This window comes from Anabrus simplex, chromosome 1, assembly GCF_040414725.1.
Source record: "Anabrus simplex isolate iqAnaSimp1 chromosome 1, ASM4041472v1, whole genome shotgun sequence".
NCBI lineage: Eukaryota > Metazoa > Arthropoda > Insecta > Orthoptera > Tettigoniidae > Anabrus > Anabrus simplex.
Window position 1 is genome coordinate 1643532203 of NC_090265.1, and position 26732 is coordinate 1643558934.

At 46.3% G+C, this 26732-nt stretch overlaps 23 non-coding genes across 23 annotated transcripts; all 23 read right to left on the bottom strand.

Annotated features, from left to right (window-relative positions):
- Window positions 1-28: 28 nt before the first annotated feature.
- Window positions 29-101, bottom strand: TRNAR-ACG (transfer RNA arginine (anticodon ACG)). The gene has a single exon. It is a non-coding gene; the product is annotated as a tRNA-Arg (tRNA).
- Window positions 102-611: 510 nt separating this feature from the next.
- On the bottom strand, window positions 612-684 carry TRNAR-ACG (transfer RNA arginine (anticodon ACG)). The gene has a single exon. It is a non-coding gene; the product is annotated as a tRNA-Arg (tRNA).
- A 6166-nt stretch (window positions 685-6850) lies between these two features.
- TRNAR-ACG (transfer RNA arginine (anticodon ACG)) lies at window positions 6851-6923 on the bottom strand. Its single transcript has one exon. It is a non-coding gene; the product is annotated as a tRNA-Arg (tRNA).
- A 511-nt stretch (window positions 6924-7434) lies between these two features.
- On the bottom strand, window positions 7435-7507 carry TRNAR-ACG (transfer RNA arginine (anticodon ACG)). The gene has a single exon. It is a non-coding gene; the product is annotated as a tRNA-Arg (tRNA).
- Window positions 7508-8018: 511 nt separating this feature from the next.
- TRNAR-ACG (transfer RNA arginine (anticodon ACG)) lies at window positions 8019-8091 on the bottom strand. The gene has a single exon. It is a non-coding gene; the product is annotated as a tRNA-Arg (tRNA).
- A 1092-nt stretch (window positions 8092-9183) lies between these two features.
- On the bottom strand, window positions 9184-9256 carry TRNAC-ACA (transfer RNA cysteine (anticodon ACA)). The gene has a single exon. It is a non-coding gene; the product is annotated as a tRNA-Cys (tRNA).
- Window positions 9257-9767: 511 nt separating this feature from the next.
- TRNAR-ACG (transfer RNA arginine (anticodon ACG)) lies at window positions 9768-9840 on the bottom strand. Its single transcript has one exon. It is a non-coding gene; the product is annotated as a tRNA-Arg (tRNA).
- A 2820-nt stretch (window positions 9841-12660) lies between these two features.
- Window positions 12661-12733, bottom strand: TRNAR-ACG (transfer RNA arginine (anticodon ACG)). Its single transcript has one exon. It is a non-coding gene; the product is annotated as a tRNA-Arg (tRNA).
- A 510-nt stretch (window positions 12734-13243) lies between these two features.
- On the bottom strand, window positions 13244-13316 carry TRNAR-ACG (transfer RNA arginine (anticodon ACG)). The gene has a single exon. It is a non-coding gene; the product is annotated as a tRNA-Arg (tRNA).
- Window positions 13317-13826: 510 nt separating this feature from the next.
- On the bottom strand, window positions 13827-13899 carry TRNAR-ACG (transfer RNA arginine (anticodon ACG)). The gene has a single exon. It is a non-coding gene; the product is annotated as a tRNA-Arg (tRNA).
- A 511-nt stretch (window positions 13900-14410) lies between these two features.
- TRNAR-ACG (transfer RNA arginine (anticodon ACG)) lies at window positions 14411-14483 on the bottom strand. The gene has a single exon. It is a non-coding gene; the product is annotated as a tRNA-Arg (tRNA).
- Window positions 14484-15399: 916 nt separating this feature from the next.
- Window positions 15400-15472, bottom strand: TRNAR-ACG (transfer RNA arginine (anticodon ACG)). Its single transcript has one exon. It is a non-coding gene; the product is annotated as a tRNA-Arg (tRNA).
- Window positions 15473-16567: 1095 nt separating this feature from the next.
- On the bottom strand, window positions 16568-16640 carry TRNAR-ACG (transfer RNA arginine (anticodon ACG)). The gene has a single exon. It is a non-coding gene; the product is annotated as a tRNA-Arg (tRNA).
- Window positions 16641-17151: 511 nt separating this feature from the next.
- TRNAR-ACG (transfer RNA arginine (anticodon ACG)) lies at window positions 17152-17224 on the bottom strand. The gene has a single exon. It is a non-coding gene; the product is annotated as a tRNA-Arg (tRNA).
- Window positions 17225-17733: 509 nt separating this feature from the next.
- TRNAR-ACG (transfer RNA arginine (anticodon ACG)) lies at window positions 17734-17806 on the bottom strand. Its single transcript has one exon. It is a non-coding gene; the product is annotated as a tRNA-Arg (tRNA).
- Window positions 17807-18876: 1070 nt separating this feature from the next.
- On the bottom strand, window positions 18877-18949 carry TRNAR-ACG (transfer RNA arginine (anticodon ACG)). Its single transcript has one exon. It is a non-coding gene; the product is annotated as a tRNA-Arg (tRNA).
- A 511-nt stretch (window positions 18950-19460) lies between these two features.
- TRNAR-ACG (transfer RNA arginine (anticodon ACG)) lies at window positions 19461-19533 on the bottom strand. The gene has a single exon. It is a non-coding gene; the product is annotated as a tRNA-Arg (tRNA).
- Window positions 19534-20620: 1087 nt separating this feature from the next.
- On the bottom strand, window positions 20621-20693 carry TRNAR-ACG (transfer RNA arginine (anticodon ACG)). The gene has a single exon. It is a non-coding gene; the product is annotated as a tRNA-Arg (tRNA).
- A 1006-nt stretch (window positions 20694-21699) lies between these two features.
- On the bottom strand, window positions 21700-21772 carry TRNAR-ACG (transfer RNA arginine (anticodon ACG)). Its single transcript has one exon. It is a non-coding gene; the product is annotated as a tRNA-Arg (tRNA).
- Window positions 21773-22283: 511 nt separating this feature from the next.
- TRNAR-ACG (transfer RNA arginine (anticodon ACG)) lies at window positions 22284-22356 on the bottom strand. The gene has a single exon. It is a non-coding gene; the product is annotated as a tRNA-Arg (tRNA).
- Window positions 22357-23449: 1093 nt separating this feature from the next.
- Window positions 23450-23522, bottom strand: TRNAR-ACG (transfer RNA arginine (anticodon ACG)). The gene has a single exon. It is a non-coding gene; the product is annotated as a tRNA-Arg (tRNA).
- A 1991-nt stretch (window positions 23523-25513) lies between these two features.
- On the bottom strand, window positions 25514-25586 carry TRNAR-ACG (transfer RNA arginine (anticodon ACG)). Its single transcript has one exon. It is a non-coding gene; the product is annotated as a tRNA-Arg (tRNA).
- A 511-nt stretch (window positions 25587-26097) lies between these two features.
- Window positions 26098-26170, bottom strand: TRNAR-ACG (transfer RNA arginine (anticodon ACG)). The gene has a single exon. It is a non-coding gene; the product is annotated as a tRNA-Arg (tRNA).
- Between the last annotated feature and the right edge of the window lie 562 nt (window positions 26171-26732).

Below are 26732 nucleotides of genomic sequence, written 5' to 3' on the forward strand. Positions count from 1 at the left end.
GTATCCATCGTGTTAAATACTACGAACTCGACCCTGCCAGGATTCGAACCTGGAATCTACTGATCCGTAGTCAGACGCGTTATCCATTGCGCCACAGGGCCACGCGGTGCAGCCGATTCCAGTATTTTATAACCCATTCAGTCACTCGAAGTGTAACAGCGTGTTTTTTGGCCCTCAACATGATGTCAAAATGATATCAGTTAAGGCCTGAGGTCATTTCAGACATGCCAAACCAACTTCCTGGTTTTGCGCGATTTCTCACATTTTCTCGAGGAGAATGCCGGATTGGTACCTAACTTTTAGGGCCACCGTCGCTTCTTTCCGTCTTCCTTGCCTATCCTTCCCCCATAAGGCCTCAGCTCAGCATAGCAGGTGACGCTGCTGCGGCGAGGCTCTGGTCCTCCTCCCAAGGTGTATCCCCGACCAAATGTATCACGCTCCAGGACACTGCAGATGAGCCGGTATCCCTCGCTGAATCCGGGGGAAAAACCATCCCCGGAGGGTAAACGCATTAAATAAATAAAACTCGTGTTGCGATTATGAATTTTTATTTTTCGTCACTTCGTATCTTCTATATTGGTTACAATCCATCGTGTTAAAAACTACGAACTCGACCCTGCCAGTATTCGAACCTGGAATCTCCTGATCCGTAGTCAGACGCGTTATCCATTGCGCCACAGGGCCACGCGGTGCAGCCGATTCCAGTATTTTATAACCCATTCAGTAACTCGAAGTGTAACAGCGTGTTTTATGGCCCTCAGGATGATGTCAAAATGATATTAATAAGGGCCTGAGGTCATTTCAGACATGCCAAAACATCTTCGTGGTTTGGCGTGATTTCTCACTTCTTCTCGAAAAGAATGCCGGGATGGTACCTAACTTTTAAGGCCACGGTCCCTTCTTTCTTTCTTCCTTGCCTAACACTTCCCCCATAAGGCCTCAGCTCAGCATAGCAGGTGAAGCTGCCTCGGCGGGGCTCTGGACCTCCTCCCCAGTTGTATCCTCGACCAAATGTTTCTCGCTCCAGGACACTGCAGATGATGCGGTATCCCTCGCTGAATCCGGGGGAGAAACCAACCCCGGAGGGTAAACGCATTAAATAATAAAACTCGTGTTGCGATTATGAACTTTCATTTTTCATTTCATATCTTCTATATTGGTTACAATCCATCGTGTAAAAAATTACGAACTCGACCCTGCCAGGATTCGAACTTGGAATCTCCTGGTCCGTAGACAGACGCATTATTCATTGCGCCACAGGGCCTCGCGGTGCAGCCGATTATAGTATTTTATAACCCATTCAGTCACTCGAAGTGCAACAGCGTGTTTTATGGCCCTCAGGATGATGTCAAAATGATATTAATAAGGGCCTGAGGTCATTTTAGACATGCCAAACCATCTTCGTGGTTTTGCGTGATTTCTCACTTCTTCTCGAAAAGAACGCCGGAATGGTACCTAACGTTTAAGGCCACGGTCACTTCTTTCCATGTTCCTTGCCTAACACTTCCCCCATAAGGCCTCAGCTCAGCATAGCAGGTGAAGCTGCCTCGGCGGGGCTCTGGACCTCCTACCCAGTAGTATCCCCGACCAGATGTATCACGCTCCAGGACACTGCAGATGAGGCGGTATCCCTCGCTGAATCCGGGGGAAAAACCAACCCTGGAGGGTAAACGCGTTAAATAAATAAAACTCGTGTTGCGATTATGTATGTTTATTTTTCGTCACTTCGCATCTTCTATATTGGTTACAAACCATCGTGTTAAATGCTACGAACTTGACCCTGCCAGGATTCGAACTTGGAATCTCCTGATCCGTAGTCCGACGCGTTATCCATTGCGCCACGGGGCCACGCGGTGCAATCGATTCCAGTATTTTATAAGCCATTCAGTCACTCGAAGTGTAACAGCGTGTTTTATGGCCCTCAGCATGATGTCAAAATGATATTAATTAAGGCCTGAGGTCATTCCAGACATGCCAAAACATCTTCGTGGTTTTACGTGATTTCTCACTTATTCTCGAAAAGAATGCCGGGATGGTACCTAACTTTTAAGGCTACGGTCACTTCTATCCCACTTGCTTGCCTAACACTTCCCCCATAAGGCCTCAACTCAGCATAGCAGGTGAGGCTGCCTCGGTGGGGCACTGGACCTCCTCCCCAGTAGTGTCCCCGACAAGACGTATCACGCTCCAAGACAAGGCAGGTGAGGCCGTATCCCTCGCTGAATCCGGGGGAAAAATCAACCCTGGAGGGTAAACGCATTAAATAAATAAAACTCGTGTTGCGATTATGAATTTTTATTTTTCGTCACCTCGTATCTTCTATATTGTGCCCTTTTCAAGGCAACAACTACGGTGATCTCTTCTTTCTTCTGTGCGCCGGCTGCTCCTGTAATAAAAGACATGTAAATAATACTCACCGCTGCATGTAGACTCTTCTTCCTCAGTCGTGCCCGTCCGTTATCCCCGGAGAGGTCACCCGCTGATCAAGGAGTGAGGAAATGAAAAGAGGGGGTAAACTAACTAAAATGACGGTACCCAAGACTGAATTAAAATTTAAATAAAAGACTGATTTATTAAATAAAATGCAAAATGCTAAAAAATGAACGTAAACTGAACTAGTGAAAAATGTAAACAAAAGAAACAAATAACTGAGACTAATGAAATTAAAGATTGAAGATCTGCCTTACAAAACACCATCATAATCTGCCTAATCAACTGACTGAAGGTCAAACACCTTAATTAAAATTATTCCAAACTCAGCTGACACTGTCCTCAAGTTAATAACATGACTCAATTAAAACTCTGGTCAGAAAAACCACCTTCTTGGAATACAGAATTATATTATGGAGAAAAAATCTCTCAAAATAAATTTAAAGAAGTTGACTCATAAAAAAAGTAAATTTGTTACGTCATCAATCCACTGACTCATAGGAGTTATCAAATGTTTATCACATGTGGTTCTTTTGGGAAAAAATACTCAAAATTTAAATAATCATGGACTGCACCAACCAAGTGTATCATATAAAGAATATTTCGAAGAAAACAGCCATGAACATCACACTTCATTTCCTACATAACCTTTGTCTTATTCAACACCTCATGATTAAACAAAATAAATTATTGAAACATCAATCTGAGTGTATCCAACCACTCATCTAAATTTTAAACTTCACTTGCATACCTGTGATAGACTGGACTTCTTTAGAATAAACAGAAATTTAGGCCAAGTGCCTGATATTAACATTTCAAATGATAGCGATCCTTGTACATTTAAATTTCTATTGAATTTGCCGCTGACTGCATTTCATTATCAACTCATATTTGTGGTACCACCACTAGATGGAGGCAGATGCCATCTTGTTTATCTCGTTCATTGCGGCAGTTTATACAATTTATTTATTTAAGGATCGCTTCATTTCAAAATAAAATGTAGTGGATTTTAAAAAGAAAGTTTGGTAATTACTTAAATGCCTGGTATGAGCATACCACTACTATCGTTTCGACTGTGACATAATCGATGATCCATAAACCTAACATCTGAAATCTTATTTACAACATTACATCAGTTAACGGAGAAACACTGCTCCGACAAAGAGAATACAGAAATCAAAACTAGCCTATCTACACCTATCTATTTACATCAAATCAAATATAAATAATTCACATACGCTTACGTCCTACAAATGAACGGTAAAAAGGTACAATCAGAATGAAAAACAAATAAACAAAACTAGATCCCACCATCGCGGCCTACTGGAAATTAATAAGGATGGAGGTGCGCAAAATAAAATCGGAGTCTCCAGAAAAATATACCCCGCTGCGAGTAGCAAAAAAAAAATATTGTGAATTTGACGGCAATCTGTAACCTCAGACGATAAATGTCTGGACATGATACTATTTAACCTTTATGGACAATTTACTGTTATTTCAAGTCATCCATGACTCTACATGATTATTGAAAACACATTGACTCGTCGCTCTGCTCACATTGTACACTGGCTAGCATTATTTGCCGAGCATCTACTTTCCCTGGAATTATTTAAACAAATACAGGCTTCTGCCTACAATCATGACCCATGTCGTAACACATTTAACACTCGTGGTTAAATTCTTCATTTCACAATTCTATTTACTCATAAATTCTCGACGTCATTATTATTCATTATTCTCACAATACGGCCTCGCTCGTATCCGGCGGCCAAAATATCTGTCGTGCACATTACGACTTCTTACGACAATTCATGACATGGTCCAAATATCATATTTCCATTATCAACGTAGATCATCAGGGATATTAATCATCTAGCTCGATCTCTCGATCATTCTCTGCTTAACATATCACAAAAATCACAGAGCTGACTCATCAATGGCACTCACTGTTTCTATACTTAAAAAAAAAGTGACGAGATTGCCTCTCAAAACACAGATGTTGAAACATGCGTAACCGCAACTACACAGAAATAAAATACTCGCGTCTACCAAAATCGTCGCAAAATACACGGGATAGGTACAATCACAACCGGTCATCTGAAGGATGATTCCACAAATAAAACAAACTGAAATGCGCAAACATAGCAAAAATAAACATTGAAATCATCGCGGCGGCGTCTACAAGATTAAAACTCCAACAAAATATGGCTCAAAAACCCACGATCTAAATAACACGATGAAAATAAAAATAAAACGGCATTACACTCAATAGATCAAATATCATAGCTGCCTAACTGTCAAAGTGACATGCTACAGAAATAAACCAACCCAACACGCAAACAAACATCTACCTAAACAAAGTGCACAAATAATCCTAGCTGAAAGTGCAACATTAACATTATTATTATTATTATTATTATTATTATTATTATTATTATTATTATTATTATTATTATTATAGTTACAATTATCAACCGTGAATTATTTACAATCCTACCTAATACTCTAAACTACATTGATCATCGATTAGCCACGGTCCTACATATTTATTTACATTATTTATCGATGCTCATACCTGTGTGATGGAGGCAGGCTGGCTCACCCACCGGCCTCGGTCATGGTGAAGTTAGAATTCCATCTTCAAGCTGATGTGGTATTCCAGATTTTTACACACGCAAATTTGACACATTTTTGCCATGCCGCGACACACGCTTATATTAGCATAAAACACTCGCATTTCTCTCACTCCAGTGAAAGTTAGATGATACCACTGCACACTCCTGTACCTGTTGTGTAGTCGGACGGTCGTCTCGCTATCTACCTGGAAATCACCTGCTGGTCTGCTCGCCGGTCTCTCAGCTTTGTTTACACTGCAGCTTACAGAACATTAACCCCACCGGGACATAACTGTTTCCTCAAGGTTTACTACTGCGGCCTTCATTGAAGAAAAGTCATTCTCCTACCTGTCTGTCTTTACTCGTTTCTGCCCGTAAATATCTCGCTTGCCAAATAGTTTATTGAATGGTAGAAGCAAGCTAAAATACAGTTTATGTTGTGGAGAAAATTTTATGCTGATAACACATGTGAAACTACCCGTTGGTTAGCGAAGTTTTTATGTAAATATGCTGAAAACATGGACTTGTTCCTCTCGACTCGTAATGTGAGTTCATTTAAGTTGAAAGTGTAGCTTTTGCCTACTCTCCCTGCATTTACAGTAAAAGTCTGTTAAAGTGTTCATTTTCTGCAATGTTACTCTCCCAAGTAAATAATACAAGGCTTTCTAAAAATGCCTACAAGTGTCTAATCGCTTTCTTACCAGCCAAAGTAAAGCTGACTAAATAAATTAGCTGACACACTCTGTCACTCTGTCAAACGTAGATACATTGAGAATATTGAAGTAACACTAAGACACACAGAATCACTGCCAAGACTCAACAAAAAAAACTGAGAATTGAAGACACATCGAGAGTACTCAAAACAACTGAGAATTCAAGAAACACACTGAGTATACTCAAGAGAACAACTGAGAATTCAACCCTCTGGTCGCTGGGTTTTGTAAAGAGTTCTCCCACCACCTGGAAAATAGTTCCGTGGAAGGGATGTGGCGTATTAATCTAGTCCTCGGGAGCGCTTTATCGTACATCCGTAGGTTATAGTTTTCAAAATCTATGTGCAGAACTTCCTAAATTTCGTCTGACTCACATGTGATACTGCGCCGCGGGAAATGATCACAGGATAATCCACACGACGGCGCGCGTCACTGGTGTTATTTTCTTCCGGTGGATGGCTCCATCCCGCCATGACAGCTTATTCTCCTGGGCCCTCTTACTCCTCCGTGTGAAGTTGAATTTTATTAATTAGGCACTAATTAACCACAGATTCGCACTGATAATTCACCAAATATTATAAAGAAATCAGGACACTGTTTCTCACCACCACACCGGGCTTCAGATCGCGAAATACTGACTGTAGATTTCCCGCTGTGACAGTTCATTCAAATTTAGAATTTTCTGATTGGCTGAGACTTTCGCGCTCTTCCAAACGTGGGTGCTTCCACTTCCTCCCAAGGATTGGCGGTTATTGTCGTTGTCCCTATTGTCCTAGCTAAGTAGGTCAGGCCTCAACGCGTGCTTTTCTCGTGAGAACCAAACTGCAAATCGCCACTCCTAGGCGGTGTCATAAAATTTATTGGAAGGAACCCTTAGGATGGTTTACCAGTTGGTCGTGCTTTGAGAAGAGTTTCATGGATTTCACTCGCCGCCTGGCTGGCGCCAGAAAGTTCCATTGTGACTGCTAGATTCCCAGCCTTCTGTAATATCCCACATGCGAAATATTCAACCTTTAATTTGTAAATTAATTGCGTAAATTCGCTTATGGGTGCAATATTGGTTACAATCCATCGTGTTAAAATCTACGAACTCGACCCTGCCAGGATTCGAACCTGGAATCTCCTGATCCGTAGTCAGACGCGTTATCCATTGCGCCACAGGGCCACGCGGTGCAGCCGATTCCGGTATTTTATAAGCCATTCAGTCACTCGAAGTGTAAGAGCGTGTTTTTTGGCCCTCAACATGATGTCAAAATGATATCAGTTAAGGCCTGAGGTCATTTCAGACATGCCAAACCAACTTCCTGGTTTTGCGCGATTTCTCACATTTTCTCGAGGAGAATGCCGGATTGGTACCTAACTTCTAGGGCCACCGTCGATTCTTTCCGTCTTCCTTGCCTATCCCTTCCCCCATAAGGCCTCAGCTCAGCATAGCAGGTGAGGCTGCTTCGGCGAGGCTCTGTTCCTCCTCCCTAGTTGTATCCCCGACCAAATGTATCACGCTCCAGGACACTGCAGATGAGGCGGTATCCCTCGCTGAATCCGGGGAAAAAAACAACCCCGGAGGGTAAACGCATTAAATAAATAAAACTCGTGTTGCGATTATGAATTTTTATTTTTCGTCACTTCGTATCTTCTATATTGGTTAGAATCCATCGTGTTAAAAACTACGAACTCGACCCTGCCAGGATTCGAACCTGGAATCTCCTGATCCGTAGTCAGACGCGTTATCCATTGCGCCACAGGGCCACGCGGTGCAGCCGATTCCAGTATTTTATAACCCATTCAGTCACTCGAAGTGTAACAGCGTGTTTTATGGCCCTCAGGATGATGTCAAAATTATATTAACAAGGGCCTGAGGCCATTTCAGACATGCCAAACCATCTTCGTGGTTTTGCGTGATTTCTCACTTCTTCTCGAGGAGAATTCCGGGATGGTACCTAACTTTTAAGGCCACCGTCGCTTCTTTCCGTCTTCCTTGCCTATCCTTTCCCCCATAAGGCCTCAGCTCAGCATAGCAAGTGAGGCTGCTGCGGCGAGTCTCTGGTCCTCCTCCCTAGGTGTATCCCCGACCAAATGTATCACGCTCCAGGACACTGCAGATGAGGCGGTATCCCTCGCTGAATCCGGGGGAAAAACCATCCCCGGAGGGTAAACGCATTAAAAAAATAAAACTCGTGTTGCGATTATGAATTTTTATTTTTCGTCACTTCGTATCTCCTATATTGGTTACAATCCATCGTGTTAAAAACTACGAACTCGACCCTGCCAGGATTCGAACCTGGAATCTCCTGATCCGTAGTCAGACGCGTTATCCATTGCGCCACAGGGCCACGCGGTGCAGCCGATTCCAGTATTTTATAACCCATTCAGTCACTCGAAGTGTAACAGCGTGTTTTATGGCCCTCAGGATGATGTCAAAATGATATTAATAAGGGCCTGAGGTCATTTCAGACATGCCAAACCATCTTCGTGGTTTGGCGTGATTTCTCACTTCTTCTCGAAAAGAATGCCGTGATGGTACCTAACTTTTAAGGCCACGGTCCCTTCTTTCTTTCTTCCTTGCCTAACACTTCCCCCATAAGGCCTCAGCTCAGCATAGCAGGTGAAGTTGCCTCGGCGGGGCTCTGGAACTCCTCCGCAGTTGTATCCTCGACCTTATGTATCTGGCTCCAGAACACTGCAGATGAGGCGGTATCCCTCGCTGAATCCGGGGGAAATACCAACCCCGGAGGGTAAGCGCATTAAATAAATAAAACTCGTGTTGCGATTATTTATGTTTATTTTTCGTCACTTCGCATCTTCTTTATTGGTTACAAACCACCGTGTTAAAAGCTACGAACTCGACCCTGCCAAGATTCCAACCTGGAATCTCCTGATCCGTAGGCAGACGCGTTATCCATTGAGCCACAGGGCCACGCGGTGCAGCCAATTCCAGTATTTCATAAGCCATTCAGTCACTCGAAGTGTAACAGCGTGTTTTATTGCCGTCAACATGATGTCAAAATGATATTAATTAAGGCCTGAGGTCATTTCAGACATGCCAAACCATCTTCGTGGTTTTACGTGATTTCTCACTTCTTTTCGAAAAGAATGCCGGGATGGTACCTAACTTTTAAGGCCACGGTCAATCATATCCCACTTGCATGCCTAACACTTCCCCCATAAGGCTTCAACTCAGCATAGCAGGAGAGGCTGCCTCGGTGGGGCTCTGGACCTCCTCCCCGGTAGTATCCCCGACCAGATGTATCACGCTCCGTGACACTGCAGGTGAGGTGGTATCCCTCGCTGAATCCGGGGGAAAAACCAACCCTGGAGGGTAAACGCATTATATAAATAAAACTCGTGTTGCGCTTATGAACTTTTATTTTTCATTTCGTATCTTCTATATTGGTTACAATCCATCGTGTTAAACACTAGGAACTCAACCCTCCCAGGATTCGAACCTGGAATCTCCTGATCTGTAGTCAGACGCATTATCCATTGCGCCACAGGGCCACGCGGTGCAGCCGATTCCAGTATTTTATAAGCCATTCAGTCACTCGAAGTGTAACAGCCTGTTTTTTGGCCCTCAGCATGATGTCAAAATGATATCAGTTAAGGCCTGAGGTCATTTCAGACATGCCAAACCAACTTCCTGGTTTTGCGCGATTCCTCACATTTTCTCGAGGAGACTGCCGGATTGGTACCTAACTTTTAGGGCCACCGTCGATTCTTTCCGTCTTCCTTGCCTATCCCTTCCCCCATAAGGCCTCAGCTCAGCATAGCAGGTGAGGCTGCTGCGGCGAGTCTCTGGTCCTCCTCCCTAGGTGTATCCCCGACCAAATGTATCACGCTCCAGGACACTGCAGATGAGGCGGTATCCCTCGCTGAATTCGGGGGAAAAACCATCCCCGGAGGGTAAACGCATTAAGAAAATAAAACTCGTGTTGCGATTATGAATTTTTATTTTTCGTCACTTCGTATCTTCTATATTGGTTACAATCCATCGTGTTAAAAACTACGAACTCGACCCTGCCAGGACTCGAACCTGGAATCTCCTGATCCGTAGTCAGACGCGTTATCCATTGCGCCACAGGGCCACGCGGTGCAGCCGATTCCAGTATTTTATAACGCATTCAGTCACTCGAAGTGTAACAGCGTGTTTTATGGCCCTCAGGATGATGTCAAAATGATATTAATAAGGGCCTGAGGTCATTTCAGACATGCCAAACCATCTTCGTGGTTTGGCGTGATTTCTCACTTCTTCTCGAAAAGAATGCCGTGATGGTACCTAACTTTTAAGGCCACGGTCCCTTCTTTCTTTCTTCCTTGCCTAACACTTCCCCCATAAGGCCTCAGCTCAGCATAGCAGGTGAAGTTGCCTCGGCGGGGCTCTGGACCTCCTCCGCAGTTGTATCCTCGACCTTATGTATCTGGCTCCAGAACACTGCAGATGAGGCGGTATCCCTCGCTGAATCCGGGGGAAATACCAACCCCGGAGGGTAAGCGCATTAAATAAATAAAACTCGTGTTGCGATTATTTATGTTTATTTTTCGTCACTTCGCATCTTCTTTATTGGTTACAAACCACCGTGTTAAAAGCTACGAACTCGACCCTGCCAAGATTCCAACCTGGAATCTCCTGATCCGTAGGCAGACGCGTTATCCATTGCGCCACAGGGCCACGCGGTGCAGCCAATTCCAGTATTTTATAACCCATTCAGTCACTCGAAGTGTAACAGCGTGTTTTATGGCCCTCAGGATGATGTCAAAATGATATTAATAAGGGCCTGAGGTCATTTCAGACATGCCAAACAATCTTCGTGGTTTTGCGTGATTTCTCACTTCTTCTCGAAAAGAACGCCGGTATGGTGCCTAACGTTTAAGGCCACGGTCACTTCCTTCCACGTTCCTTGCCTAACACTTCCCCCATAAGGCCTCAGCTCAGCATAGCAGGTGAAGCTGCCTCGGCGGGGCCCCGACCAGATGAATCACGCTCCAGGACACTGCAGATGAGGCCGTATCCCTCGCCGAATCCGGGGGAAAAACCAACCCTGGAGGGTAAAGGCATTAAATAAATAAATCTCGTGTTGCGATTATGTATGTTTATTTTTCGTCACTTCGCATCTTCTATATTGGTTACAAACCATCGTGTTAAATGCTACGAACTCGACCCTGCCAGGATTCGAACTTGGAATCTCCTGATCCGTAGTCAGACGCGTTATCCATTGCACCACGGGGCCACGCGGTGCAAGCGATTCCAGTATTTTATAAGCCATTCAGTCACTCGAAGTGTAACAGCGTGTTTTATGGCCCTCAGCATGATGTCAAAATGATATTAATTAAGGCCTGAGGTCATTCCAGACATGCCAAACCATCTTCGTGGTTTTGCGTGATTTCTCACTTCTTCTCGAAAAAAATGCCGGGATCGAACCTATCTTTTAAGGCCACGGTCACTTCTATCCCACTTGGATGTCTAACACTTCCCCCATAAGGCCTCAGCTCAGCATAGCAGGTGAGGATACTTCGGCGATGCTCTGGTCCTCCGCCCTAGTTGTATCCCCGAACAAATGTATCACGCTAAAGGACACTGCAGGTGAGGCGGTATCCCTCCCTGAATCGGGGGGAAAAACCAACCCCGGAGGGTAAACGCATTCAATAAATAGAACTCGTGTTGCGATTATGAACTTTTATTTTTCGTCACTTCGTATGTTCTATATTGGTTACAACCCATCGTGTTAAAAATTATGAACTGGACCCTGCTAAGTTTCGAACCGTGATTCATCTGATACGTAGTCAGACGCGTTATCCATTGCGCCACAGAGCCACACTTTGGAGTCGATTCCAGTGTTTTGTAAGCCATTCAGTCTCTCGAAGAGTGACATCGTGTTCTATGGCTCTCAAGGTGATGTCAAAATGGCATTAAGTGAAAGCCTGAGGTCATTTCAGACATGCGAAACCATCTTCGTGGTTTTGCGTGATTTCTCACTTCTTCTCGAGGAGAATGCCGGGATGGTACCTAACTTTTAAGGCTACGTCCGCTTCTTTCCCTCTTCCTTGCCTAACACTTCCCCCATAAGGCCTTAGTTCAGCATAGCAGGTGAGGCTGCTACGGCGGGGCTCTGGGCCTCCTCCCTAGTTGTATCCCCGACCAAAGGTATCACGCTCCAGGACACTGCAGATGAGGCGGTATCCCTCGCTGAATCCGGGGGGAATAGCAACCCCGGAAGGTAAACGCATTAAATAAATAAAACTCGTGTTGCGATTATGAACTTTTATTTTTCGTCACTTCGTATGTTCTATATTGGTTACAACCCATCGTGTTAAAAATTATGAACTGGACCCTGCTAAGTTTCGAACCGTGATTCATCTGATACGTAGTCAGACGCGTTATCCATTGCGCCACAGAGCCACGCTGTGCAGCCGATTCCAGTATTTTGTAAGCCATTCAGTCCCTCGAAGTGTAACAGCGTGTTTTATGGCCCTCAACATGATGACAAAATGGTATTAATCAGGGCCTGAGGTCATTTCAGACATACCAAACCATCTTCGTGGTTTTACGTGATTTCTCACATCTTCTCGAAAAGAATGCCAGGATGGTACCTAACGTTTAAGGCCATCGTCGCTTCTTTCCGTCTTCCTTGCCTAAATTTTCCCCCATAAGGCCTCAGCTCAGCATAGCAGATGAGGCTGCTTCGGCGAGGCTCTGGTCCTCCTCCCTAGTTGTATCCCTGACCAGATGTATCACGCTCCGAGACACTGCAGATGAGGCGGTATCCCTCGCTGAATCCGGGGGAGAAACCAACCCCGGAGGGTAAACGCATTAAATAAATAAAACTCGTGTTGCGATTATGAACTTTCATTTTTCATTTCATATCTTCTATATTGGTTACAATCCATCGTGTAAAAAACTACGAACTCGACCCTGCCAGGATTCGAACTTGGAATCTCCTGATCCGTAGTCAGACGCATTATCCATTGCGCCACAGGGCCACGCGGTGCAGCCGATTATACTATTTTATAACCCATTCAGTCACTCGAAGTGCAACAGCGTGTTTTATGGCCCTCATGATGATGTCAAAATGATATTAATAAGGGCCTGAGGTCATTCCAGACATGCCAAAACATCTTCGTGATTTTACGTTATTTCTCACTTCTTCTCGAAAAAATGCCGGGATGGTACCTAACTTATAAGGCCACGTCCGATTCTTTCAGTCTTCCTTGCCTAACACTTCCCCCATAAGGCCTCAGCACAGCATAGCAGGTGAGTCCGCTGCGGCGAGGCTCTGGTCCTCTTCCCTAGTTGTATCCCCGACCAAATGTATCACGCTCCAGGACACTGCAGACGAGGCGGTATCCCTCGCTGAATCCGGGGGAAAAACCAACCCCGGAGGGTAAACGCATTAAATAAATAAAACTCGTGTTGCGATTATGAATTTTTATTTTTCGTCACATCGTATCTTCTATATTGGTTAGAATCCATCGTGTTAAAAACTACGAACTCGACCCTGCCAGGATTCGAACCTGGAATCTCCTGATCCGTAGTCAGACGCGTTATCCATTGCGCCACAGCGCCACGCGGTGCAGCCCATTTCAATATATTATAAGCCATTCAGTCACTCGAAGTGTAACAGCGTGTTTTATGGCCCTCAGGATGATGTCAAAATGATATTAACAAGGGCCTGAGGTCATTTCAGACATGCCAAATCATCTTCGTGGTTTTGCGTGATTTCTCACTTCTTCTCGAAAAAATGCCCGGATCGAACCTATCTTTTAAGGCCACGGTCACTTCTATCCCACTTGCATGTCTAACACTTCCCCCATAAGGCCTCAGCTCAGCATAGCAGGTGAGGCGGCTTCGGCGAGGCTCTGGTCCTCCTCCCTAGTTGTATCCCTGACCAGATGTATCACGCTCCCAGACACTGCAGATGAGGCGGTATCCCTCGCTGAATCCGGGGGGAAAACCAACCCCGGAAGGTAAACGCATTAAATTAATATAACTCGTGTTGCGATAATAAACTTTTATTTTTCGTCACTTCGTATCTTCTATATTGGTTACAATCCATCGTGTCAAGAACTACGAACTCGACCCTGCCAGGATTCGAACCTGGAATCTCCTGATCCGTAGTCAGACGCGTTATCCATTGCGCCACAGGGCCACGCTGTGCAGCCGATTCCAGTGTTTTATAAGCCATTCAGTCACTCGAAGTGTAACAGCGTGTTTTATGGCCCTCAAGATGATGTGAAAATGATATTAATAAGGGCCTGGGGTCATTTCAGACATGCCAAACCATCTTCGTGGTTTTGCGTGATTTCTCACTTCTTCTCGAGGAGAATGCCGGGATGGTACCTAACTTTTAAGGCCACGGTCCCTTCTTTCATTCTTCCTTGCGTAACACTTCCCCCATAAGGCCTCAGCTCAGCATAGCAGGTGAAGCTGCCTCGGCGGGGCTCTGGACCTCCTCCCCAGTTGTATACTCGAGCTTATGTATCCGGCTCCAGGACACTGCAGATGAGGCGGTATCCCTTACTGAATCTGGGGGAAAAACCATCCCCGGAGGGTAAACGCATTAAATAACTAAAACTCGTTTTGCGATTATGAATTTTTATTTTTCGTCACTTCGTATCTTCTATATTGGTTACAATCCATCGTGTTCAAAACTACGAACTCGACCCTGCCAGGATTCGAACCTGGAATCTCCTGATCCGTAGTCAGACGCGTTATCCATTGCGCGACAGGGCCTCGCGGTGCAGCCGATTCCAGTATTTTAAAAGCCATTCAGTCCCTCGAAGTGTAACAGCGTGTTTTATGGCCCTCAACATGATGACAAAATGGTATTAATAAGGGCCTGAGGTCATTTCAGACATGCCAAACCATCTTCGTGGTTTTACGTGATTTCTCACTTCTTTTCGAAAAGAATGCCGGGATGGTACCTAACATTTAAGGCCACGGTCACTTCTATCCCACTTGCATGCCTAACACTTCCCCCATAAGGCTTCAACTCAGCATAGCAGGAGAGGCTGCCTCGTTGGGGCTCTGGACCTCCTCCCCAGTAGTATCCCCGACCAGATGTATCACGCTCCGTGACACTCCAGGTGAGGCGGTATCCCTCGCTGAATCCGGGGGAAAAACCAACCCTGGAGGGTAAACGCATTATATAAATAAAATTCGTGTTGCGATTATGAACTTTTATTTTTCATTTCGTATCTTCTATATTGGTCGCCTCTGTGGTGTAGTGGTTAGCGTGATTAGCTGCCACCCCCGGAGGTCCGGGTTCGATTCCCAATTCAGCCATCCTGGAAGTGGTTTTCCGTGGTTTCCCACTTCTCCTCCAGGCGAATGCCGGGATGGTACCTAACTTAAGGCCACGGCCGCTTCCTTCCCTCTTCCTTGCCTATCCCTTCCAATCTTCCCATCCCTCCACAAGGCCCCTGTTCAGCATAGCAAGTGAGGCCGCCTGGGCGAGGTACTGGTCACACTCCCCAGTTGTATCCCCCGACCAAGAGTCTGAAGCTCCAGGACACTGCCCTTGAGGGGCTAGAGGTGGGATCCCTCGCTAAGTCCGAGGGAAAAACCGAACCTGGAGGGTAAACAGATGATGATGATGATGATGATCTTCTATATTGGTTACAATCCATCGTGTTAAAAACTACGAACTCGACCCTGCCAGGATGCGAACCTGGAATCTCCTGATCCGTAGTCAGACGCATTATCCATTGCGCCACAGGGCCTCGCGGTGCAGCCGATTCCAGTATTTTATAAGCCATTCAGTCACTCGAAGTGTAACAGCGTGTTTTATGGCCCTCAGGATGATGTCAAAATGATATTAATAAGGGCCTGAGGTCATTTCAGACATGCCAAACCATCTTCGTGGTTTTGCGTGATTTCTCACTTCTTCTCGAAAAGAACGCCGGTATGGTACCTAACGTTTAAGGCCACGGTCACTTCTTTCCATGTTCCTTGCCTAACACTTCCCCCATAAGGCCTCAGCTCAGCATAGCAGGTGAAGCTGCCTCGGCGGGGCTCTGGACCTCCTACCCAGTAGTATCCCCGACCAGATGTATCACGCTCCAGGACACTGCAGATGAGGCGGTATCCCTCGCTGAATCCGGGGGAAAAACCAACCCTGGAGGGTAAACGCATTAAATAAATAAAACTCGTGTTGCGATTATGTATGTTTATTTTTCGTCACTTCGCATCTTCTATATTGGTTACAAACCATCGTGTTAAAAGCTACGAACTCGACCCTGCCAGGATTCGAACTTGGAATCTCCTGATCCATAGTCAGACGCGTTATCCATTGCGCCACGGGGCAACGCGGTGCAATCGATTCCAGTATTTTATAAGCCATTCAGTCACTCGAAGTGTAACAGCGTGTTTTATGGCCCTCAGCATGATGTCAAAATGATATTAATTAAGGCCTGAGGTCATTCCAGACATGCCAAAACATCTTCGTGATTTTACGTGATTTCTCACTCCTTCTCGAAAAGAATGCCGGGATGGTACCTAACTTTTAAGGCTACGGTCACTTCTATCCCACTTGCTTGCCTAACACTTCCCCCATAAGGCCTCAACTCAGCATAGCAGGTGAGGCTGCCTCGGTGGGGCACTGGACCTCCTCCCCAGTAGTATCCCCGACAAGATGTATCACGCTCCAAGACAAGGGAGGTGAGGCCGTATCCCTCGCTGAATCCGGGGGAAAATTCAACCCTGGAGGGTAAACGCATTAAATAAATAAAACTCGTGTTGCGATTATGAATTTTTATTTTTCGTCACCTCGTATCTTCTATATTGGTTACAATCCATCGTGTTAAAATCAACGAACTCGACCCTGCCAGGATTCGAACCTGGAACCTCCTGATCCGTAGTCAGACGCGTTATCCATTGCGCCACAGGGCCACGCGGTGCAGCCGATTCCAGTATTTTATAAGCCATTCAGTCACTCGAAGTGTAACAGCGTGTTTTTTGGCCCTCAACATGATGTCAAAATGATACCAGTTAAGGCCTGAGGTCATTTCAGACATGCCAAACCAACTTCCTGGTTTTGCGCGATTTCTCACATTTTCTCGAGGAGAATGCCGGAATTGTACCTAACTTTTAGGGCCACCGTCGATTCTTTCCGTCTTCCTTGCCTATCCCTTCCCCCATAAGGACTCAGCTCAGCATAGCAGGTGAGGCTGCTTCGGCGAGGCTCTGTTCCTCCTCCCTAGTTGTATCCCTGACCAAATGTATCACGCTCCAGGACACTGCAGATGAGGCGGTATCCCTCGCTGAATCCGGGGAAAGAACCAACCCCGGAGGGTAAACGCATTAAATAAATAAAACTCGTGTTGCGATTATGAATTTTTATTTTTCGTCACTTCGTATCGTCTATATTGGTTAGAATCCATCGTGTTAAAAACTGCGAACTCGACCCTGCCAGGATTCGAACCTGGAATCTCCTGATCCGTAGTCAGACGTGTTATCCATTGCGCCACAGGGCCACGCGGTGATCCGATTTCAGTATATTATAAGCCATTCAGTCTCTCGAAGTGTAACAGCGTGTTTTATGGCCCTCAGGATGATGTCAAAATGATATTAACAAGGGCCTGAGGTCATTTCAGAACTGCCAAACCATCTTCGTGGTTTTGCGTGATTTCTCACTTCTTCTCGAGGAGAATGCCGGGATGTTACCAAACTTTTAAGGCCACCGTCGCTTCTTTCCGTCTTCCTTGCCTATCCTTTCCCCCATAAGGCCTCAGCTCAGCATAGCAGTTGAGGATACTTCGGCGAGGCTCTGGTCCTCCGCCCTAGTTGTATCGCCGAACAAATGTATCACGCTAAAGGACACTGCAAGTGAGGCGGTATCCCTCGCTGAATCCGGGGGGAAACCAACCCCGGAGGGTAAACGCATTCAATAAATAAAACTCGTGTTGCGATTATGAACTTTTATTTTTCGTCACTTCGTATCTTCTATATTGGTTACAATCCATTGTGTTAAAAACTACGAACTCGACCCTGCCAGGATTCGAACCTGGAATCTCCTGATCCGTAGTCAGACGCGTTATCCATTGCGCCACAGGGACACGCGGTGCAGCCGATTCCAGTATTTTATAAGCCATTCAGTCCCTCGAAGTGTAACAGCGTGTTTCATGGCCCTCAACATGATGACAAAATGGTATTAATAAGGGCCTGAGGTCATTTCAGACATGCCAAACCATCTTCGTGGTTTTGCGTGATTTCTCACTTCTTCTCGAAAAGAACGTCGGTATGGTGCCTAACGTTTAAGGCCACGGTCACTTCTTTCCATGTTCCTTGCCTAACACTTCCCCCATAAGGCCTCAGCTCAGCATAGCAGGTGAAGCTGCCTCGGCGGGGCCCCGACCAGATGTATCACGCTCCAGGACACTGCAGATGAGGCCGTATCCCTCGCTGAATCCGGGGGAAAAACCAACCCTGGAGGGTAAACGCATTAAATAAATAAAACTCGTGTTGCGATTATGTATGTTTATTTTTCGTCACTTCGCATCTTCTATATTGGTTACAAACCATCGTGTTAAAAGCTACGAACTCGACCCTGCCAGGATTCGAACTTGGAATCTCCTGATCCATAGTCAGACGCGTTATCCATTGCGTCACGGGGCAACGCGGTGCAATCGATTCCATTATTTTATAAGCCATTCAGTCACTCGAAGTGTAACAGCGTGTTTTATGGCCCTCAGCATGATGTCAAAATGATATTAATTAAGGCCTGAGGTCATTCCAGACATGCCAAAACATCTTCGTGATTTTACGTGATTTCTCACTCCTTCTCGAAAAGAATGCCGGGATGGTACCTAACTTTTAAGGCTACGGTCACTTCTATCCCACTTGCTTGCCTAACACTTCCCCCATAAGGCCTCAACTCAGCATAGCAGGTGAGGCTGCCTCGGTGGGGCACTGGACCTCCTCCCCAGTAGTATCCCCGACAAGATGTATCACGCTCCAAGACAAGGGAGGTGAGGCCGTATCCCTCGCTGAATCCGGGGGAAAATTCAACTCTGGAGGGTAAACGCATTAAATAAATAAAACTCGTGTTGCGATTATGAATTTTTATTTTTCGTCACCTCGTATCTATTATCTTGGTTACAATCCATCGTGTTAAAATCAACGAACTCGACCCTGCCAGGATTCGAACCTGGAACCTCCTGATCCGTAGTCAGACGCGTTATCCATTGCGCCACAGGGCCACGCGGTGCAGCCGATTCCAGTATTTTATAAGCCATTCAGTCACTCGAAGTGTAACAGCGTGTTTTTTGGCCCTCAACATGATGTCAAAATGATACCAGTTAAGGCCTGAGGTCATTTCAGACATGCCAAACCAACTTCCTGGTTTTGCGCGATTTCTCACATTTTCTCGAGGAGAATGCCGGAATTGTACCTAACTTTTAGGGCCACCGTCGATTCTTTCCGTCTTCCTTGCCTATCCCTTCCCCCATAAGGACTCAGCTCAGCATAGCAGGTGAGGCTGCTTCGGCGAGGCTCTGTTCCTCCTCCCTAGTTGTATCCCTGACCAAATGTATCACGCTCCAGGACACTGCAGATGAGGCGGTATCCCTCGCTGAATCCGGGGGAAAAACCAACCCTGGAGGGAAAACGCATTAAATAAATAAAACTCGTGTTGCGATTATGAACTTCTATTTTTCGTCACTTCGTATCTTCTATACTGGTTACAATCCATCGTGTTAAGAACTACGAACTCGACCCTGCCGGGATTCGAACCTGCAATCTCCTGATCCGTAGTCAGACGCGTTATCCATTGCGCCACAGGGCCACACCTTGGAGTCGATTCCAGTGTTTTGTAAGCCATTCTGTCTCTCGAAGAGTGACATCGTGTTCTATGGCTCTCAAGGTGATGACAAAATGACATTAAGAAAAAGACTGAGGTCATTTCAGACATCCCAAACCATCTTTGTGGTTTTGCGCGATTTCTCACTTTTTCTCGAGGAGAGAACCGTGATGGTACCTAAATTTTAAGGCCACCGTCGATTCTTTCCGTCTTCCTTGCCTACCCTTTCCCCCATAAGGCCTCAGGTCAGCCCAGCAGGTGAAGCTGCCTCGGCGGGGCACTGGACCTCCTCCCCAGTAGTATCCCCGACCAGATGTATCACGCTCCAAGACACTGCAGATGAGGCGGTATCCCTCGCTGAATCCGGGGGAAAAACCAACCCTGGAGGGAAAACGCATTAAATAAATAAAACTCGTGTTGCGATTATGAACTTCTATTTTTCGTCACTTCGTATCTTCTATACTGGTTACAATCCATCGTGTTAAGAACTACGAACTCGACCCTGCCGGGATTCGAACCTGTAATCTCCTGATCCGTAGTCAGACGCGTTATCCATTGCGCCACAAGACCACACGGTGCAGCCGTTTCCAGTATTTTATAAGCCATTCAGTCACTCGAAGTGTAACAGTGTGTTTTATGGCCCTCAACATGATGTCAAAAAGATATTAAATAAGGCCTCAGGTCATTTCAGACATGCCAAACCATCTTCGTAGTTTGGCGTGATTTCTCACTTTATCTCGAAACGAATGCCGGGATGGTACCTAACTTTTAAGGCCACGGTCACTTCTTTCCCTTTTCCTTGCCTAACACTTCCCCCATAAGGCCTCAGCTCAGCATAGCAGGTGAGGCTGCCTCGGTGGGGCTCTGGACCACCTCCCCAGTAGTATCCCCGACCAGATGTATCACGCTCTAAGACACTGCAGATGAGGCGGTATCCCTCGCTGAATCCGGGGGAAAAACCTACCCTGGAGGGTAAACGCATTAAATAAATAAAACTCGTGTTGCGATATGAACTTTTATTTTTCGTCACTTCGATATTGGTTACAATCCATCGTGTTACAAATTACGAACACGACCCTGCCAGGATTCGAACCTGGAATCTCCTGATCCGTAGTCAGACGCGTTATTCATTGCGCCACTGGGCCACACCTGGGAGTTGATTCCAGTGTTTTGTAAGCCATTCAGTCTCTCGAGGAGTGACATCGTGTTCTATGGCTCTCAAGGTGATGTCAAAATGACATTAAGTAAAAGCCTGAGGTCATTTCAGACATGCGAAACCATCTTCGTGGTTTTGCGTGATTTCTCACTTCTCGAGGAGAATGCCGGGATGGTACCTAACTTTTAAGGCCACGACCGCTTCTTTCAATCTTCCTTGCCTATCCTTTCCCCCATAAGGCCTCAGGTCAGCATAGCAGGTGAGGCTGCTTCGGCGAGGCTCTGGTCCTCCTCCCCAGTTGTATCCCCGACCAAATGTATCACTCTCCAGGACACTGCAGATGAGGCGGTATCCCTCGCTGAATGCGGGGCAAAAACCAACCCCGGACGGTATACGCATTAAATAAAACTCGTGTTGAGGTTATGAATTTTTATTTTTCGTCACTTCGTATCTTCTATATTGGTTACAATCCATCGTGTTAAAAACTACGAACTCGACCCTGCCAGGATTCGAACCTGGAATCTCCTGATCCGTAGTCAGACCCACTCGAAGTGTAACAGCGTGTTTTATGGCCCTCGGGATGATGTCAAAATGATATTAATAAGGGCCTGAGGCCATTTCAGACATGCCATACCATCTTCGTGGATTTGCGCGATTTCTCACCTTTTCTCGAGGAGAATGCCGGGATGGTACCTAACTTTTAAGGCCACCGTCGCTTCTTTCCGTCTCCCTTGCCTATCCCTTCCCCCATAAGGCCTCAGCTCAGCATAGCAGGTGAGGGTGCTTCGGCGAGGCTCTGTTCCTCCTCCCTAGTTGCATCCCCGACCAAATGTATCACGCTCCAGGACATTGCAGAAGCGGCGGTATCCCTCGCTGAATCCGGGGGGTAAACGCATTAAATAAATAAAACTCGTGTTGCGATTATGAATTTTTATTTTTCGTCACTTCGTATCTTCTATATTGGTTACAATCCATCGTGTTAAAATCTACGAACTCGACCCTGCCAGGATTCGAACCTGGAATCTCCTGATCCGTAGTCAGACGCGTTATCCATTGCGCCACAGGGCCACGCGGTCCAGCCGATTCCAGTATATTTTAAGCCATTCAGTCACTCGAAGTGTCACAGCGTGTTTTATGGCCCTCAGGATGATGTCAAAATGATATTAATAAGGGCCTGAGGTCATTTCATACATGCCAAACCATCTTCGTGTTTTTGCGTGATTGCTCACTTCTTCTCGAAAAAAATGCCGGGATCGAACCTATCTTTTAAGGCCACGGTCACTTCTATCCCACTTGCATGTCTAACACTTCCCCAATAAGGCCTCAAATCAGCATACCAGGTGAGGCTGCCTCGGTTGGGTTCTGTACCTCCTCCCCAGAAATATCCCCGACCAGATGTATCACGCTCCAAGACACAGCAGATGAGGCGGTATCCCTCGCTGAATTCGGGGGAAATACCAACCCTGGAGGGTAAACGCATTAAATAAATGAAACTCGTGTTGCGATTATGTACTTTTATTTTTCGTCACGTCGTATCGTCTACATTGGTTACAATCCATCGTGTTAAAAATTACGAACTCGACCCTGCCAGGATTCGAACCTGGAAGCTCCTGATCCGTAGTCAGACGCGTTATCCATTGCGCCACAGAGCCACGCGGTGCTGCCGATTCCAGTATTTTATAATCCATTCAGTCACCGAAGTGTAACAGCGTGTTTTATGGCCCTCAATATGATGTCAAAATGAAATTAATAAGATCCTGAGGTCATTTCAGACATGCCAAACCATCTTCGTGGTTTTGCGCGATTTCTCACTTTTCCTCGAGGAGAATGCCGGGATGGTACCTAACTTTTAAGGCCACCGTCGCTTCTTTCCGTCTTCCTTGCCTATCCTTTCCCCCATAAGGCCTCAGCTCAGCATAGCAGGTGAGGCTGCTTCGGCGTGGCTCTGGTCTCCTCCCCAGTTGTATCCCCGACCAAATGTATCACTCTCCAGGACACTGCAGATTAGGCGGTATCCCTCGCTGAATGCGGGGCTAAAACCAACCCCGGATGGTAAACGCATTAAATAAATAAAACTCGTGTTGAGGTTATGAATTTTTATTTTTCGTCACTTCGAATCTTCTATATTGGTTACAACCCATCGTGTTAAAAATTACGAACTTGACCCTGCTAAGTTTCGAACCGTGATCCTTCCGCCCCGTAGTCAGACGAGTTATCCATTGCGCCACAGGGCCACACTTTGGAGTCGATTCCAGTGTTTTGTAAGCCATTCAGTCTCTCGAAGAGTGACATCGTGTTTTATGGCCCTCAATATGATGTCAAAATGAAATTAATAAGATCCTGAGGTCATTTCAGACATGCCAAACCATCTTCGTGGTTTTGCGCGATTTCTCACTTTTCCTCGAGGAGAATGCCGGGATGGTACCTAACTTTTAAGGCCACCGTCGCTTCTTTCCGTCTTCCTTGCCTATCCTTTCCCCCATAAGGCCTCAGGTCAGCATAGCAGGTGAAGCTGCCTCGGCGGGGCACTGGACCTCCTCCTCATTAGTATCCCCGACCAGATGTATCACGCTCCAAGACACTGCAGATGAGGCGGTATCCCTCGCTGAATCCGGGGGAAGAACCAACCCTGGAGGGAAAACGCATTAAATAAATAAAACTCGTGTTGCGATTATGAACTTCTATTTTTCGTCACTTCGTATCTTCTATACTGGTTACAATCCATCGTGTTAAGAACTACGAACTCGACCCTGCCGGGATTCGAACCTGGAATCTCCTGATCCGTAGTCAGACGCGTTATCCATTGCGCCACAGGACCACGCGGTGCAGCCGATTCCAGTATTTTATAAGCCATTCAGTCACTCGAAGTGTAACAGCGTGTTTTATGGCCCTCAGGATGATGTCAAAATGATATTAAATAAGGCCTCATGTCATTTCAGACATGCCAACCCATCTTCGTAGTTTGGCGTGATTTCTCACTTTTTCTCGAAACGAATGCCGGGATGGTACCTAACGTTTAAGGCCACGGTCACTTCTTTCCCTCTTCCTTGCGTAACACTTCCCCCCTAAGGCCTCAACTCAGCATAGTACGTGAGGCTGCCTCGATCGGGCTCTGGACCTCCTCCCCAGTAGCAACCTTGACCAGATGTATCACGCTCCAAGACGCTGATCTCCTGATCCGTAGTCAGACGCGTTATCCATTGCGCCACAGGGCCACGCGGTGCTGCCGATTCCAGTATATTATAATCCATTCAGTCACTCGAAGTGTAACTGCGTGTTTTATGGCCCTTAATATGATGTCAAGTCCGCCTCTGTGGTGTAGTGGTTAGCGTGATTAGCTGCCACCCCCGGAGGTCCGGGTTCGATTCCCGGCTCTGCCACGAAATTTGAAAAGTGGTACGAGGGCTGGAACGGGGTCCACTCAGCCTCGGGAGGTCAACTGAGTAGAGGTGGGTTCGATTCCCACCTCAGCCATCCTGGAAGTGGTTTTCCGTGGTTTCCCACTTCTCCTCCAGGCGAATGCCGGGATGGTACCTAACTTAAGGCCACGGCCGCTTCCTTCCCTCTTCCTTGCCTATCCCTTCCAATCTTCCCATCCCTCCACAAGGCCCCTGTTCAGCATAGCAGGTGAGGCCGCCTGGGCGAGGTACTGGTCATACTCCCCAGTTGTATCCCCCGACCAGGAGTCTGAAGCTCCAGGACACTGCCCTTGAGGCGGTAGAGGTGGGATCCCTCGCTAAGTCCGAGGGAAGAACCGAACCTGGAGGGTAAACAGATGATGATGATGATGATATGATGTCAAATTGATATTAATAAGATCCTGAGGTCATTTCAGACATGTCAAACCATCTTTGTGGTTTTGCGCGATTTCTCACTTTTTCTCGAGGAGAATGCCGGGATGGTACCTAACTTTTAAAGCCACCGTCGCTTCTTTCCGTCTTCCTTGCCTATGCTTTCCCCCATAAGGCCTCAGCTCCGCATAGCAGGTGAGGCTGCTTCGGCGAGGCTCTGGTACTCCTCCCCACTTGTATCCCCGACCAAATGTATCACTCTCCAGGACACTGCAGATGAGGCGGTATCGCTCGCTGAATCCAGGGGAAAAACCAACTCCGGAGGGTAAACGCATTAAATAAATAAAACTCGTGTTGCGATTATGAATGTTTATTTTTCGTCACTTCGCATCTTTTATATTGGTTACAACCCATCGTGTTAAGTATTACGAACTGGACCCTGCTAAGTTTCGAACCGTGATCCTTCTGACCCGTAGTCAGACGAGTTATCCATTGCGCCACAGGGCCACACCTTAGTGTCTATTCCAGTGTTTTGTAAGCCATTCAGTCTCTCGAAGAGTGACATCGTGTTCTATGGCTCTCAAGGTGATGTCAAAATGACATTAAGTAAAAGACTGAGGTCATTTCAGACATGCGAAACCATCTTCGTGTTTTGCGTGATTTCTCACTTCTTCTCGAGGAGAATGCCGGGATGGTACCTAACTTTTAAGGCCACGTCCGCTTCTTTCCCTTTTCCTTGCCTAACACTTCCCCCATAAGGCCTCAGTTCAGCATAGCAGGTGAGGCAGCTGCGGCGGGGGTCTGGGCCTCCTCCCTAGTTGTATCCCCGACCAAATATATCACGCTCCAGGACACTGCAGATGAGGCGGTATCCCTTACTGAATCCGGGGGAAAAACCATCCCCTGAGGGTAAACGCATTAAATAAATAAAACTCGTGTTGCGATTATGAATTTTTATTTTTCGTCACTTCGTATCTTCTATATTGGTTACAATACATCGTGTTCAAAACTACGAACTCGACCCTGCCAGGATTCGAACCTGGAATCTCCTGATCCGTAGTCAGACGCGTTATCCATTGCGCCACAGGGCCACCCGGTGCAGCCGATTCCAGTATTTTATAAGCCATTCAGTCACTCGAAGTGTAACAGCGTGTTTTATGGCCCTCAACATGATGTCAAAATGGTATTAATAAGGGCCTGAGGTCATTTCATACATACCAAACCATTTTTGTGGTTTTACGTGATTTCTCACTTCTTCTCGAAAACAATTCCGGGATGGTACCTAACTTTTAAGGCCACGGTCAATTCTATCCCACTTGCTTGCCTAACACTTCCCCCATAATTCCTTAACTCAGCATAGCAGGTGAGGCTGCCTCGGTGGGGCTCTGGACCACCTCCCCAGAAGTATCCCCGACCAGATGTATCACGCTCCAAGACATTGCAGATGAGGCGGTATCCCTTGCTGAATCCGGGGGAAAAACCAACCCTGGAGGGTAAACGCATTAAATAAATAAAACTCGTGTTGCGATTATGAATTTTTATTTTTCGTCACTTCGTATCTTCTATATTGGTTACAATCCATCGTCTTAAAAATTACGAACTCGACCCTGCGAGGATTCGAACCTGGAATCTCCTGATCCGTAGTCAGACGCGTTATCCATTGCGCCACAGGGCCACGCGGTGCAGACGATTCCAGTATTTTATAAGCCCTTCAGTCCCTCGAAGTGTAACAGCGTGTTTTATGGCCCTCAAGATGAAGTCAAAATGATATTAATAAGATCCTGAGGACATATCAGACATCCCAAACCATCTTCGTGGTTTTGCGCGACTTCTCACTTTTTCTCGAGGAGAGAGCCGTGATGGTACCTAACTTTTAAGGCCACCGTCGTTTCTTCCGTCGTCCTTGCCTATCCTTTCCCCCATAAGGCCTCAGGTCAGCATAGCTGGTGAAGCTGCCTCGGCGGGGCACTGGACCTCCTCCCCAGTAGTATCCCCGACCAGATGTATCACGCTCCAAGACACTGCAGATGAGGCGGTATCCCTCGCTGAATCCGGGGGAAAAACCAACCCTGGAGGGAAAACGCATTAAATAAATAAAACTCGTGTTGCGATTATGAACTTCTATTTTTCGTCACTTAGTATCTTCTATACTGGTTACAATCCATCGTGTTAAGTACTACGAACTCGACCAAGCCGGGATTCGAACCTGGAATCTCCTGATCCGTATTCAGACGCGT